This window comes from Lepisma saccharinum, chromosome 1 (assembly GCF_977018435.1).
Source record: "Lepisma saccharinum chromosome 1, izLepSacc3.1, whole genome shotgun sequence".
Lineage (NCBI taxonomy): Eukaryota > Metazoa > Arthropoda > Insecta > Zygentoma > Lepismatidae > Lepisma > Lepisma saccharinum.
Genome location: NC_139229.1, coordinates 23,932,924 through 23,945,336, shown reverse-complemented (window position 1 = coordinate 23,945,336; position 12,413 = coordinate 23,932,924). Strand labels below are relative to the sequence as shown.

Here is a 12,413-nt window from a genome sequence, read left to right as displayed (position 1 = left end):
AAATTGGAGATACTTTCGGTATTGTAAATTCGCTCCCAAGTGTGTTACCTATTTAGCTTTGGGAGCAATTACAGAATACCGGGAGTATCTCCGATTGCTTTCAAATTTGGCATAATCACTAATTTTGGGGTCCTAATCACGAATCTGCAGTTAAAAATTGGCAGTCAGTAGAAATAAGGGAATCTGTGAACAAAGTAAACACAGGTGATTTATGAAGGAAACAACTATTTTTTGCAATGATTAGCATTCAAAACTATATTTATGAATACCCTGAATTTTAACTATGCTTGCCTAACCTAACCTTACGTGAATGGTTCGTGCGGCAAGTATGTTTTCCACATTTACTGAAGATGCCATATTGTTACATGTAAAGCAACGCTCCACGGAATGGATATCAAACTTCACTTGTTCACATCATCAAAAATGGCGACCATTAGTATCGACAATCATAGCGGTAATGTATGCAATGCACGGTATTTTGCATTTTCTAGACGTGACCGCCAATTTTTAACTGCAGATTCATGTTTTTGAGGTCAAAATTAGGGAGTATGCCAAATTTGACCGCAATCTGAGATACTCCCGGCATTCTGTAATTATACCTAGCTTTGAAGCACGTTATGGTGATCACTCAACCACCGAGACTGGATATTTTCGTCTTCCACTTGACACTTTGCGTATTTAAGATCTTATAGACTTGTCGTTTCGGTAAATGTGTGTTATTTCGGAGAAACATTTCTATCGGATATTTTCAGTTTCAAATGGTTCGTACTTATCAATTGCACATTGCGGAACATAGTTGAAGGTGCCATTATGCTTTTTACACGAAAATAACATTATGAGTAATTCTTTTGGGTCCTTTCTTCTGTTGCGGAACATACAATATGGTGCGCACAGCTGTGGATCGTTGTGCTTGTGTTTTGTCGATTTGGAGTGGGTATGCAGTGTTTCAACCTTCTTAACCGAAAAATACCTATTTTCGTGTTCATTATGTCATCACAAACCATTGACGGATAGCCCCAAAAACCATTCACGATAGCCCCACGGACCATTTCCGGCAAGGTTAGGTTAGGTAAGCATAGTTAAAAAAAATTCTCGTAAAAAAGGCACGTTAGGAAACACTGGCGAGACCTAGTGACAATGGCATAAAGTTGTTGCTTTGTACAAAATGCAAGTTTAGGTAACAGTTTCATCGATCGGAGACACATTAAAATCTGATATTTTGTGTTTCGCATGGTTCGTACTTACCAATCATGTATTGCGGATCATAGTTCAAGGTGCCATTATGCTTTTTACACGAAAACAAACTCAATTTTTCACATTCTGAGTGCTTTATTTTTTATTCCTTTCTTCGCTTCCGGAACACACAATATGGTCAACCTTCTGCACCAAAAAATACCTACTATCGTGTTCGTCACCAGTGGAAATTATACATTATGCATGGGTAGCTGACGTAAAACCCCACGAACCATACACGGATAGCCCCACGAACCATTCATGGATAGCCCCATGAACCATTATGCATGGTAGCTGACCGGACAGCCCCACGAACCATTTCCGATAAGGTTACGTTAGGCAAGCATAGTAAAAAAAAAGGGGGGTTGAAACACTGACAGGGGCTTACGTCATCAAACGTACGCAGTAACGATTAGATATACCGGAAACACATTTCTTGAAATTTACAGGAGAAAAGACGAGAAAGTACTTACGGAATTTAGTTCTTGTGGACTTTCTGAAGCTGGGAAAAGTGTTTTTTCGAATTGTGCAAGTTATTCGACCTGTAAATAAGGTATTTTTCGACATTCATGTATCTCCGTTGCACGATAGCTCATGCCACCATTACCGTCGACTATGTAAATCAAATGTTCCCTGCGTTCGATTATGTAACCCCCTGTCAGTGTAGCAACCACGCGTTAGTTTTACAAGATGACGTGTGAGCAGGATTTTTTTTTCTAATTTAATTTTCTATGTTTGCCTAACCTAACTGAACTTAACCTAACTTTCCGTGAATGGTTTGTGGATTAAAAACAATCATTTTTCGGTTAATAAGTGTTAGTGTAACAACCACACGGTAGTTTTACAAGATGACGTGTGAGCGGGGTTTTTTTTTCCAATTAAATTTTCTATGTTTGCCTAACCTCTCGTGAATGGTTTGTGGATCAATTTTCGCTTAAAAACCTTTTGTAATAGTTTGTGCGGCATTTATCGGTTCATAAGTTTGGAAACACTGCATATCAGCTGACGACACAGCATATCAGCTGACGATTCGCGATTAAATTACCACCTGAGCGCTAGTGTCGCTTCCAATATGGCCACTCTAAATAGGATAACTCTTTGTTTACATTCAGCAGTAGTACGAAACAGCAGCGTGTTGTCATAGCTGCTATGGAGGAGAAACGTTTAAATTACGCGATATTTTTAAATATTGCGAATGCGGTGTGAATTCCAGGAACTCTAACGAAGGTGAAGCTGTGATGAGAACGAAGCATTTAATTATGATAGGCAAAAATGACAGGGAAAACGCAGACGAAACTAATGTATACGCACTGGTTCTTCAAAGCAGTGCGGTATTATCTGCACCTCATGTTGTAACTGGGATTCTCGGAAATTATTTGAAAATAAAGAAATTGAAATTGACCTATACTTGAAAAGCTGGCAGGAGAAAATTGCGAACATATCGTTACAGTTCTTTCTCGATAATATTCACGATTTCATGACCAGGCTATCCTCACTGAAAAAGGACATCGTACTGAATGAAGCAGCAACATTAGCATTTCCATATTCTTTTTCTGGTTACATTTGACATTAATTCATTCTCAAACTATTTTCATCTTCTCTCTTAACCCATTATGTACCAGCATCCTATAAATAGGACAGTTGATTTCTTAATTTTTATTAAATGTAAAACTAAGTTTATTTAGAAGCAATTGTTTTATTATTCAATAAAGCATATTAATAACTATGTTCATAAATAAAGATAACAATTTGGGTTGAGAACAGCATAAGTAAAAGTACAGTTAATTAAAGCAATATTTAGTACTATGTCATGCTATCAGTTTCATTCATCTAGTTTGCAAACAATATGCAGTGGGCGTGTAAAAATGCTATATATAACTTTGAAAGGGTCTCCATACGATTTATATGAAGAATATTTCAAACCCACGAGGTTCTTGTCTTTGTGGAATGGTAATGAAGTTTGGTGTCCTATTTATAGGACGCTGGAACTTAAAGGTATCAATTTCATATTTTTCCTCACAGATGTCTCTAGCTTCGTTGCAACAGAAGCAAAACGAGTAGCTGCGTATGCAAAGCCATTGTGATTTTTGCGTGTCAGGAGTTAACAGCTTGCATGTTACAGTGCCCGTTATTCATCATCTTACCTTTTGTCGACATGTTTAGGAAGGGGCTTACAGCAAGTGAAATAAAGGATATTCTCCTTGATCCAGCCGTAGCTGACAACTCTGCAGAACTGAGTGTGGTGGTTCTGCCTCCTGATAATGACATCATCAGCGATGAAGATATTTTTGAAGATGATCAAATAAATGATGTGGAGGTTGCAGATGTTCCTGGTGAGTTACTTTTGCAAATTGTACCAGATGAAGAAAACACGGAGTCTTCGTCTTTGAATTTGGAAGAACCTGAAGAAATCCCTACACCTGGTTACAGCAAAAGTAGAAAGTTACGAGGGGGAGTGAAGAAGAGGCAGCTATCAACATGTGATGTAAATTGGAGGAAATGTGACCCAGTGTACACCAAATTGCAAGTTGAAGGTCTTTGTGCAGAAAAACAGGCAGCCGATATGGAAACTGCATTGGCAGGCAAATCTCCGCTTCAGGTTTTTGAAATGTTTTTCGATTGCGATGTTTTGAATTTGATTACTACACAGTCTGTGAAGTATGCAACAGAAATAAAAAACGAATTGCAGTTTTCTCTATCAGTTGATGAGTTAAAGCGATTCTTAGGGATTCTGTTAATATCAGGCTATCACAAGGTGCCCAGTGACAAGCACTTTTGGAGTGAAGATGATGATTTATGTGTAGATATTGTGAGAAAGGCCATGCCAAGAAATAAGTATCTCAAAATTAAGAGTTTTATACACTTCAATGATAACAGCAAAGTGAACGAATTCAAAGATGATCGAGGTTTCAAAATCCGTCCACTATTGGATGCTGTGAATGAGAAATTCCGAAGGTGGGGCATATTCGAGAAATAATTGTCACTGGATGAAATGATAGTGAAATATTATGGCCACCATGGACTGAAGCAATTCATTCGGGGAAAACCAATTCGATTTGGATATAAGATGTGGGCTTTTTGTGGTGAAAGTGGATACTGCTTTAATTTTGACCTATATTGTGCAAAGACACAGCACACAATGAAAGAGAAGACTTAGTTTTGGGTTCCCGTGTTGTGCTCAATATGTTGGAACCAATTCAAGAGCCAAACAGCTACTGGGTATTTTTTGATAATTTATTTACCAGCAGAGACTTACTTGTGCACTTGCGAGACAAAGGCATTAGAGCTACAGGTACGTTGAGACAGAATCGCCTTAGTAAGTGTCCCTTGAAGGATTCAAAAGAATTGAGTAAAGATGCAAGGGGCACATTTGACTACTATTTTGATGTGGAAGGAGAGATACTATTTGTCAAGTGGAATGATAATAAATGTGTTGCTATCGGTACCAACTTTGATACTATTGAGCCATTGTGTCAAACATCACGATGGAGCAGAACAGCTAGAGCGAAAATTTCCATCCCTCAGCCACATATTGTAAAGACATATAATAAATACATGGGTGGGGTTGACCACCACGACTGGCTCGTAAGCAAATACAATGCTTCTGTTCGAGGTAAAAAATGGTATTGGTGTCTGTTTACAAGAATGCTTGACATGGCAGTTGTAAATTCGTGGATTGTGTACAGAAAGGTATCACAATGAGGAATGGACTTGCTGGAATACAGAAGATCAATTGCAGTGGCATATTTGATGGCAGGACAAGGACGTCCATCTGCATTTGGAAAACCCACGAAAACATCATCACAATCCACATTTCAAGATGTGAGGTATGATGGCATTGGACATTATGTTGTGCGAAGAGATAAACAAAGAAGGTGTCAAGGACTGAACTGCAAATCGAAACCCTTAACATTTTGTGAGAAATGTCAGGTAACATTGTGCAAAGATTGTTTCACACCTTATCACACACAATAAGCAACCAGAGTTCCATATATGTATTGTTTCCTTTTCTTATTATTTTTTTAAACTTCTTATATCATCTTAGGTTCTGTCAGAAAGGTGCATATGTTGAGTATGATACCCTATTGTACCAGCATCCTATTTTTAGGACAGTTATTTATATGAAACTGGTAACAGGTAAATTTTTTATTTCTGCGTGGATCACTTTAAAACAACCCCCTTATCATATCCAATCAGAATTTCAGTCAATAAAATCAAAAGAAAAAGTGTGGTACTTAAAGGGTTAATCGACTTGCACCTGTTCCAAATTTCACACATACATAATACATGAATGCATTGGGTAATATGCTTCATGACTTTTCGAAAGAGAAAAAAGTTTTATTTATAAAGTACAATTCAAAACTTTACTTTCATGGCAATCTCTCGAAAAATAAAGTGAATAGACTCGTGCATCCTTCGTAATTGCCTTGCCGAATTACAGTGTTATTCCCCATGCCAATCTTCTGTCAATCAATTATGTTTCCCCTGATTTATTTACACATTTCATTTTGTTGATTCCACGGGGTGGAAATACATGAAAACTTTTCGCTTGTTCTGGCCCATAAAACGATTTAGAGCACAAAAAAACTGAACAGTAGACCTTACTCCTTCGCATATTTCCCATGCTTTAAACAATTTCAACACAAGGTATCCTACTTAGACTAGTTCCTGAAAGTCCCACCAGATGGCACATCGGTTAATTTTAATCGTGAATACACAACGTCAAAATTTGGCCGCCAATTAGCAACGAACAATAAATACTTATAATGTTAAAAATAACGCTTTTTGCATTGAAAAAAAAAGTGATCCCAAGTTGAAAAATGTTCCGCTATGCATATGAGGTAAGTAGAAATTAATTTTATTTGAAAATAAACGAGTTAAATGTGTTTCCGGCATATCTAACTGGTACCACGTAGGTAGCATCCGGTTGTCGTAAGGCAAGCAAATGAAAGCAATGGCAATTTTGCGTCGGCGAGATATTTCTCTTGAAAAATACATCATTTCCCGGTCAAATATATTCCACGCTGAAAGAAAATATCTCGACGACCGTTGTAAACCTTGGAGAAACTCATTTCCGTAAGTAGTTTCTTGTGTAAAATTGAAGAAATGTGTCTCCCATGTATGAAACTGTTACGGCAAGTTTATTATATCAAAAGTGCTTATTTCTTGTCGTGCAGCATTCTACGTTGAGAAAATACCTCCACGAACTTTCAAAATGCTACAGAAACTCATTTCCGTAAGTAGTTTCTTCTGTAAAAATGAAGAAATGTGTCTCCGATATAACAGACATTTACCGAAACTACTTACGGAAATGAGTTTCTGTAACATTTTGAAAGTTCGTGGAGGTATTTTCTCAACGTAGAATGCTGCACGACAAGAAATAAGCACTTTTGATATAATAAACTTGCCGTAACAGTTTCATACATGGGAGACACATTTCTTCAATTTTACACAAGAAACTACTTACGGAAATGAGTTTCTCCAAGGTTTACAACGTTCGTCGAGATATTTTCTTTCAGCGTGGAATATATTTGACCGGGAAATGATGTATTTTTCAAGAGAAATATCTCGCCGACGCAAAATTGCCATTGCTTTCATTTGCTTGCCTTACGACAACCGGATGCTACCTACGTGGTACCAGTTAGATATGCCGGAAACACATTTAACTCGTTTATTTTCAAATAAAATTAATTTCTACTTACCTCATATGCATAGCGGAACATTTTTCAACTTGGGATCACTTTTTTTTTCAATGCAAAAAGCGTTATTTTTAACATTATAAGTATTTATTGTTCGTTGCTAATTGGCGGCCAAATTTTGACGTTGTGTATTCGCGATTAAAATTAACCGATGTGCCATCTGAAAGTTTTATTTATAAAGTACAATTCAAAACTTTACTTTCATGGCAATCTCTCGAAAAATAAAGTGAATAGACTCGTGCATCCTTCGTAATTGCCTTGCCGAATTACAGTGTTATTCCCCATGCCAATCTTCTGTCAATCAATTATGTTTCCCCTGATTTATTTACACATTTCATTTTGTTGATTCCACGGGGTGGAAATACATGAAAACTTTTCGCTTGTTCTGGCCCATAAAACGATTTAGAGCACAAAAAAACTGAACAGTAGACCTTACTCCTTCGCATATTTCCCATGCTTTAAACAATTTCAACACAAGGTATCCTACTTAGACTAGTTCCTGAAAGTCCCACCAGATGGCACATCGGTTAATTTTAATCGCGAATACACAACGTCAAAATTTGGCCGCCAATTAGCAACGAACAATAAATACTTATAATGTTAAAAATAACGCTTTTTGCATTGAAAAAAAAAGTGATCCCAAGTTGAAAAATGTTCCGCTATGCATATGAGGTAAGTAGAAATTAATTTTATTTGAAAATAAACGAGTTAAATGTGTTTCCGGCATATCTAACTGGTACCGTAGTTTCTTCTGTAAAAATGAAGAAATGTGTCTCCGATATAACAGACATTTACCGTTGTTTCTTTAAGGTAGTATTTATTCTTAACTGCCGTTACTGCTGATTTCACGTCATATATATTTCAAATTCTGGTTCGTATTACGTGCACTTATCCAACATGACTTATTATACTGTCAAAACGGACGACGACAGTTCTAAAGTTCGTTGTTTCTAGGAAATCTGTACAAGCATTCTAAACATTTTAAAATAACGACCATTCATTATTAAAAAATAAACCAAAGACTGTCAATTATAAGACAGAACCAGCATTACCTATTAAAACTGATCCCGGCCATGGCACAAGCACGTGAGATCGTCAGCTGGGTGGAAATATCCGAAGGGCGAATTGCTCGTTGGCAGGAAACTGGCGAGACATTTCACTTTTCGCACAATTCATTAGCTCCAGCACGCCCATCGACTTGTGATGACAAAAATACACTGTTAATGCTAAAAGGCCTAAGAACACGAAGGGTGGGGCTTGAACAACAAAGGTGTTCTGGAACTGTGCGATCAGTTATATTCTGTAGAGAAATTTCTCTTTTTGCAGGGAAATTCAGACCAAATAATACGCGAAAAGGGAAATTCGACGAAAAATTTAAAAATTTCAGGGTAATTTTAAGACTTCCAAGACTCGACATTAGTACACATTATATTAAGTTACAGTTTCATATCTATAATTCTGATCTGCTACTTTTTATTTTCACATGATTAATTTTTTTTAGGTACTTTCATGCGGCTGGTGTTGTCACTCGCCTTCACTCCCACAGTCTGCACGAAACCCATATATTGTTTACTTTACGTCCCTTTTCCTCCCCCGATCATGAGTAGTATACAATGCGATCGGCCTTTGAGGCGAATGACCTGTTGATTGAATTAGTTTATTTTACTTCGCTTTTCTGCCACTTTATGAAGGGCTATCACAAAGAACGCACATGCTCTGGCCGGGATTCAAACCCTGGCATCGTAGCGGGCTGTACTAACCACGCCACCACGGCGGTCGACGTCATGCTCAGATAGGCTAATCGGGACTGGACCTACAGTTCAAAGTGGAAACCGTACCAATATGCCTCCAACGAGGATAGAACCAGGTACCCCTTGATCACAAGGCAAGAGTGTTACTACTAACCACATCGGGGGGACCCGAAATGAGCAAGACGTCATTAAGAAAAGCTGTTCTTTCTCCATGGCCTTCCTGAAAGTTGATCGGTATAGCGATTCTGTATACACCGTGCGCGCAATCGCCCACGCACAAACAAAAAAGCTTTTTATCAACATTTATATTTGCACTGGCATGCCCATAATTTTCGAAATTGGGAAGGTTGTATATACTTTTTTAGTAGTCAACCCTTATTTTGACATCTTTTCCTGCTTTTGACGTTGTTGTTCTTTTTTAAATACTTGGCCGAAAGGGTATGACACTCATCTACCCCCTTGTGTTCGCCACTGGATATTTGTGTGTGCATGCTCATACGACATAAGGTTCTTCCCAAAAGAAAAAAAAATCTACGCCTATGTGAATGCAAGCAATGTTAGTTTGACAGTTCTGACTTTTTTCCTATTGCCTCCACAACACCGCATAGTTTATGCCGGGCTCGTAGAACCAAATGGATCATCTGGAGTGGGCGAACCACCTCATGCAAGTCAAATGAGAAAGAGAAGGCCATCTTTTCTGGGGCGTGGCTGCACACAAGCAAACTTAATATAAACTATGCACAAAAGCGTATGACAACTACATGTACTCACCACTAAAATATCCACAACGTGACAACCTTCTAACTTGCAGCTATCAGACCGGCAAGATCAACAGAGCGTGCATCGTGGTTAAGTTTACCTCTTCGAGTTCACTTCACTCCAAAGCGTCTATCTCTTGGTTTCTTGTTCAAAGCAGTTTCTTACCCCTCACTCCCTTCCTACTCTTCTTCGAAGTCGAAGCACCACGTGACTTCTGTCTGGTGTGTCTGGACCTTTGGATAGGCAGTTTTCTCTCTCCTCACACCCTCGCACCACCCGATAAACCAACGATCAGTGTTGCCAACGCACATGAAATAAAAGCACTAGTAAAATGTACATACAAAAATAAGTTCACAATAGTTGATTGAATTAGGCAATTTTATTTACGTCGCTTTTCTGCCACTTTTTGGCTAATTGCGACGATGGGGATGAGTAATGAAATTGATGAAGGAACACTCACAAATAACACCCAGGTCTGGACTCCTGCCGTCGTAGCGCGCCGTGCTAACCATTCCACCACGGCCACGGCACGAATGTTGGCGAGTTCATAATATATATAAAAGGTGTAATACTGAAGTCTAAGTAGTGGTCTGGCGTCTGGATCTGCAAGTCATAACCACTGTATGTAGCTAGATTTATATTATTCGCCTATCTTCTTAGGAGTACCAGCTTTAAAAAAGATCTCCTTGACTTATGATCTCACAGCCAAAGGTTCTAAGTTCGAGTCTTAGCTAAACCATGGGCATTCCATTGTGTTTTTCCTTTTTTCAGCTAATCATCGGTTTTGCAACCAAAGGGTCCCGGGATCGATCCCTGGTGCAGGCACAACTACACAGCGGCTCGGATCCCACTTTAAAGTATCGGTCCAGTCCTGATTAGTCACTCTGAGCATAAAATAAACAAACTTTTTGAATCAACCTTCATCCTAGTCGTGACTGTTAATTCAACAAGACAGTAACGATAAAAATAATATAAATACAAAAATTGGCCTAATTATTTTTTTTACAATTTCTGGGCTCATTGATTCATGTGCGTCTGCAGAAATTTTACCACAGAGAGAGAGGGCGAGGAGAAAAAGATAAATAAAGACGCGGCAGAGAGAGATAGAGAAAGAGAGAGAGAGGGGAGAGAGAAAGATATAGAAAGAAAGAGAGAGAGAGAGAAAGATATATATATATACACACTACCGACAAAAAGTTTAAGACCACCAGGAAAAAGTGCCAAAAATCAGTAGAATTGAATGTATTTCGTAATTAATGTACAAGAAACAGATGTAAGAATCTGCTTGGCAATGTACTAACATAGGTACATCCACTATACATACTATTGTCACTTCATATTTTGCTTTCGTCAATATGTCCGTCATGGGCCTTTATGACAGCAGCGCAAACACGTGGCATGTGCTCCAATAGTTTGTCCAGATAGGATGGTTGAATGTTACGCCAGGCATCGTTGATGAATTCCCATAGCTGTTGAGTGTTGCTGGGTAACTTCTTCCTGATGTCCCTATCGATTTGGTCCCATAGCAGTTGAATTGGTGAAATATCAGCAGACTGTGGTGGCCACTTCATGAGAACTAATGCCCCTTCTGTTGCCTTGCGTTCCAAATACCGCGTGCACAATTTGGATGTATGTTTGGGATCATAATCTTGTTGAAAAATAAACCCATTACCAACAAGACGACGACCAGAGGAGATGGCTTGTTGCACCAATATCTGATGATACCTTTCTTTTACCAATGTTCCCTGAATTTTATGAAGGTCCCCCATCTGGTTTCCGGCAAAACATACCCACACAATTACACTTCCACCCCCATGTTTCACTGTGGGAACAAGACACTCTTCTTTCATTCTCTCGCCGACCTTTTGACGCACAAAGGTTCGCCTATTGCTGCCAAATAATTCATCTTTGGATTCGTCGGTCCAGAGTACCCGTTTCCAGTTATCCACAGTCCAACCTTGGCATGTTTTAGCCCAGGCAAATCGTTTCGTCTTGTTCACACATCATAACAATGGCTTTCTAGCAGCTACTCTGCCATGCATCCCTTCTTCACGGAACCTATTCTTCACCGTTCACACAGACACAGGGGTCACTGCTGTTATTCAGGGAAGCAGCGATGACTGGTGCTGTTAGGTGCCTGTTCCGTTTGCTCGTTACTGCAATATATCTATCGTCAGCTGCAGACGTTATACGAGCTCTTCCACTACGTGCACTGTCAGCATGACTGTTTGTTTTACGGTATCTATCCAATGCACAATGAACACCAGTCTTGGAAATATTCGGTTTTCTTGCTATTTTGCGTTCCGAATAACCTTCATTTTTCAGTGCACATATCACAGCATGCTTTTCAACCGAAATCGCCTGTACCCCACGATGACGGGCCATTTCACACAGCTCCACTTACCTTGCACACCTCACACACAATAATGGGCTTGCAATGTAACCTGCATGAAAAGCAACTGACCCTGAGCCACTGATAAGGATGCGCACGAGACTGGCTACCGTACTGACCGGTTTCACGCACAGAGCTGTAATGTTGCCAGCTTCAGCAACGTTTTTGTCACTTTCCATTTTGCCAACCACATGCTACACATTCGGCAAAAAATTGGTTTCGCGTCTTGCGAGATTCAACCTAGACTACATTGCATTTTCCATGTGTATCATCGTCACGTCTTTCTTGGACAGGAACCGTTGGTTCCATACAACACTCCATACTGATTTTTTGGCCGTTTTGCATGGTGGTCTTAAACTTTCTGTCGGTAGTGTATATATATATATATATATATATATATATATATATATATATATATATATATATATATATATATATATATATATATATATACATAGGGAAAAGAGAGAGAGACAGGTGGGGTGAATAAAGACGTGGCAGAGGAAGAAAGAGAAGTGAAGCAAGAAAAAGAAAGAAATTTGAAAAAGAGAGAGAGAGAGAAATAGAGAAGTGAAAAAG

The 12,413-nt window shown here is 38.8% G+C and overlaps 1 protein-coding gene across 2 annotated transcripts in view; it reads right to left on the bottom strand.

Moving 5' to 3' along the window:
• LOC145987098 (putative UDP-glucose epimerase YtcB) overlaps positions 1-9,631 on the bottom strand; it is a 28,756-nt gene extending 19,125 nt beyond the window's left edge. The window contains exon 1 of one of the 2 annotated variants that reach the window (XM_083121611.1): positions 9,455-9,631. The gene's annotated coding sequence lies outside the window, so the exon portion shown is untranslated. Of the gene's footprint in view, positions 1-7,984; positions 8,037-9,454 lie in introns of those variants that run through there. The other variant, XM_083121689.1, reaches the window with a different exon arrangement.
• Positions 9,632-12,413: the final 2,782 nt, after the last annotated feature.